We start from the raw sequence: 4,891 nt of genomic DNA, 5'->3' as shown, positions 1-4,891 counted from the left end.
AACATCGAATTTGTGGTCCCGAAACCACTATTCCGACTAGGCCCTAATTCGGGATGTTACAATTTATTCTATATCTAATTTAACAAATAAAAATACTAAATTAATTTTCTTCCTTTTTACTGGAATTAATGCAAATGGATTGAAATGATGGTTGAATGATTCATGAATTCCTAACAAAGCTAGTATATCTATACCGATTTTATTGATTGACCCTCCTAGCTAGGAGTAGGGGTGAGCATTCGATCAAATCAATTGAAAAAAATTTGAATTAATCGGGTTGACGAGTCTTATTTTACCATCCTAACTTGATTTGGAATTTTTTCGAATCGATTCAAGTCGAATCGAGTGAAATTGTTTGAGTTAAATTTATAAATTAAACATATCAAATTAAAATCTTGTCACAGTATAATTTTTTTTGACAAATTGTTACGATATAATTAATTCCATGTTAGAGTACATAAATTTGAAATCATATATATTTGAAAAATTTTCAAAAGAAAAATAATAATAATAAATACTTTAGTATGATAAACTTGAATCATTAATTAACTTATTTAAGTCTCTAAAATTATTATTCTAGAAAATTTTTAATTTTTTAACTTTCTTTATATTTTTTTAGAATTTTTTGAAATCTTTATAATTATTTTGAAAATATAAATTTTGAAATTTTTATAAATATTTTAAATTTTGAAAATTATTTTGTATTTTTTGTTGAGAGAGCGATCATTTTGCTCATTTTCAAATTTGACAGGGACCAAAAGGTTATTTACACCAATTTGTTATTCAAATTATTCAAGTTATTCGAATTGTAATATTCAACTTGATTCGAACTCGAAACATGAATTCCTAATTCCAGTCAACTCAAAAAATTCAAATAACTCGATTTGATTAAATTGAAATTCGATTTTTTTTCAATTTTTTGAAATTGATTTGAATTTTGCTCACCCTAGCTAGGAATCTCCTCTCAGTCTCATCTTAAACTAAGAGATACCACCTAAGCTCTCATCTCGCTCTCACTTAGGCATATAGATCTCCTCTCGATCTCAGTATTCGACGTAAGTGTATTAAAGCCCTACATGATAGATTCTACTTTCGGTCTTTTCTATCTAAATCTTCCACTAGAGGCATCAATTCTAATGTATTATGCAATTTAATACACTTGAACAAACAACCAATAAAAGCATATATAATAAATTAGCTAAGTAAGCCACTCATCAATCAACCAATAAAACAATTCATCATATGATTAAACTCAAATTCCAGACAAGTATTTTCACAAACACAAATAAGCATAAAATGTAAAAGATAAGGGTTGAGAAAATGCTCATTAATAGATCAACATCCACTGAAGTGCAAGCGTTTAGTACATCTCCCTTCAAAATGTTCCAGCAAAAACGAAGAAATAAAAATACTACAACAAAAATAAAAAGAATAGAAAAAGAATAGAAAAGAAAAGAAAAGAAAACCTAAACTAAACCCTAAACTAAGAACTATGTGTGAAATCCTGAATTAGGGCCTAATCAAAATAGTGGCTTCAGGACCACAAATCCGAGATAGAATATAACACCCCGTACCCGAGACTGTTGCCGGAGTCGAACACGAGGTGCTAACAGACTTAATTCATTTATTTGCACAGTCCATTTTAAAAATTTCCAGACAAGCTGGCTAACTGCGTCACTGTCACCTTAAAAATCATATCTCGAGTTCCAAAACTCAAAAACCAGTTCCGTAAATTTTTTCTGAAACTAGACTCATATTTCCATCTACAAATTGTTTTCTAGAATTTTTGGTCAAGCCAATTAGTACAGTTTATTAGTTAAAGTCTCCCCTGTTTCAAGGTTCGACTACTCTGACCTTCATGCATTACGACTTAGATATCTCCCTATACAGGGATTCAATACTTATGCCGTTTGTTTCTAAAGAAACTAGACTCGAAAAGGAATCGGTACATATAGGGCATGACTTCGAATTATCTCTGGTTAATTTATAGTGAATTTCCAAAATCAGAACAGGGGATCCAGAAATCGCTCTGGCTCTGTTTCACGAAAACTTAAACATCTCATAAAATATGACTCATATGATCGTTTCGTTACTTTCATATGAAAATAGATTCATCAAGGTTCTATTACATAATTTATTCACTATTTAATTCCATTCCTAATATTTTTAGCGATTTTTCAAATCCACATCATTGCTGCTGTCAGCATCTATTTTTAAGGTAAACTTTACCTATTTCATGGTTTTCCATGGATCAACGAAAATTTTGTCATACATAGCACCAAAATGATCGTGATTAACCATTCCAATGGCTAATCGTTACCAACATTTTCATAACACTCCATGAACAACATACAAAATGATTATAACGCTATGCTCAAAATATATATAAGCCATTTTCGCATGGCTAACCAAATATATACATTACCGAAAGGTACATGACCAACAACAAAAGGGTAGTCCTATACATGCCATTTTCAGAGTTCAACTAAAAGAGTACCAAAAGGGCTTTGATAGTGTGGATGACTTTGACTTTGACACTCCCGAGTCCGATAGCTGACGAACCAAAATCTATAAAACAAAGAATCAAAGAAACAGAATAAGCATTTAATGCTTAGTAAGTTTTGAGTAATGAAATCATGCACAACTGAAGTATAGCATTCATATGACTAAACGAATAATTTCATATACACATATTCTCACAATCATACCTACTTCACATTTCCAACCCTTATATTCATACATAAGGAATCAACTTGACTAAAGGCCGGAAGCTTGTTAATCGATTGAGCGAATACTATTTAAAAGGAATCAATTATTCCAATGCATATACAAAACATACCTCATCGTTGGGGTTTTACGAGCGTATTAATTGAAATTATTACAGCAAGGTTGCTCATTCCCAAACCAAGTACCTTCGGGATTTAGCCGGATATAGCTACACGCTCAAATGCCTTCGGGACTTAGCCCGGTTATAGTAACTCGCACAAATGCCTTCGGGACTTAGCCCGGGTATAGTAACTCGCACAAATGCCTTTGGGACTTAGCCCAGATATAGTAACTCGTACAAATGCCTTCGGGACTTAGCCCGGATATAGTAACTCGCACAAATGCCTTCGGGACTTAGCCCGGTTATCATCTGAATATTCATGCACATATCAATAAATCATGACACATCTATATTTCATTTTCATAACTAGAATTCAAACACAAGTCACTTATCAAGCATTATCATTTTCGGCTCAATAGCTACATACAAAGAGCATGATTTTGATTTGCTTATAACATGATCTAATCGAATCATAATCTAAGTTCCATTACTCGAAAACTTACCTCGGAGGTTGTCGAACGTCTTCAACGGCTATTCAATTACTTTTTCCTTCCCTTTATCGGATTTAGTTCCCCTTTGCTCTTGAGCTTAATTTAACAGATAAATTAATTTAATCATCTTGAACATCAAGAGAAATTCAAGGTACTTAGTCCATATATTTATATATTAGACATTAGAGTCATATTTATGAAATCATGAACCAAATTCAACATATTGGCTAATATTCTCCTTGAGCCGATTATCTAAGTCAAGATTGAATCATCATTATGCTTGCCTACAACCGAATACATGCAACACCAATCTATCTATTCATTCATGTGTGCATCTTATTTAAGCATGTCTATCTACAACCGAATTCATCATATAAATATCTATGAATTCACTCAAACAATCTCAATACAACACAGGGTGCTCAAACCATTATTCAAATTCAAAACTCGGCTAGTACACATATATACACTAGCAATCAAATACTAACATTTGCACTTCAACTTAATAGCTAGCTTAGCAAACCTTAATTTAACATATAATTGTTCATAACACAATTAAAGCATCCTCTCCATTCCATTAGTTTAAAACACATACATTGCCCAATAATATCCAAAATCATATTCAGCCTTAGTACACACTTGTTAGCCGATTTTTCTCCATTTAGTAACTAATGCACATATGTGCTCATTTGCTAGACTCTACTTCACCTAACTACCATTTATCTCTTCTATTTACTACCATGGCCGAATGTTATAACCCAAGCCACACATATTGTTCCTTAAGGCCCTTCAATGACCACATTCGGCACCCCTTAGGAACAACCCAATTTCAACCTTCAAGAAGGAAGAAAAAATATATGTACTAAGAGCTTCAAACTACTTGGCCGAATATCAAACCTCCAATCAATCAAAATTTAATCCATGGAATGAATAGAACTTGAACTAACCACCTTCTTTATACATAATTTTCCAAGAATTTCAAGATACTTATCTCTTCCTAATCCTCATCCAAACCGAACATGAAGCAAGAGAAATCCTTTCTTCTTCCTTTCTCCTTAGAATTTTCGGCCAAAGATGTTAAAGGATGAACACTTTTTTTTTCTTTTCTTTGTTTTCATCACCCTTCATCTCCTTATTTTATTACTAACCCTTTTATTTATTATTTCTAACATAAACATTAACACAACATGTTTATAATATGTTATGACCCATAGCATGGCCGGCCACTAGCTCAAATTTTGGGTAATTTCACATGCAAACCCATCATTTTTATAACATGCATTAATAGGCCACTTTACATTTGCCTAGCACATTTCTAAATTTTCTCACATAAGTCCTATTTACTAAAATTCACTTACAATTAACAAAATTCAAATATGAAATTTTCACACATGCATATATACATATAATAAGCATCAAATATGGTGGTTAATTATTTTTATGACTCGGTTTTTGTGGTCCCAAAACCACTTCCCGACTAGGGTCACATTAGGGCTGTCACATAGAAATAATTATTTTATGATTATTTTGAGGTCTATGATATGATTGCATGATTGTGTGAAAATTTCGTGAA

The sequence above is a fragment of the Gossypium hirsutum genome, chromosome A01 (assembly GCF_007990345.1).
Source record: "Gossypium hirsutum isolate 1008001.06 chromosome A01, Gossypium_hirsutum_v2.1, whole genome shotgun sequence".
Lineage (NCBI taxonomy): Eukaryota > Viridiplantae > Streptophyta > Magnoliopsida > Malvales > Malvaceae > Gossypium > Gossypium hirsutum.
Note: the sequence above shows the minus strand (reverse complement) of the source record.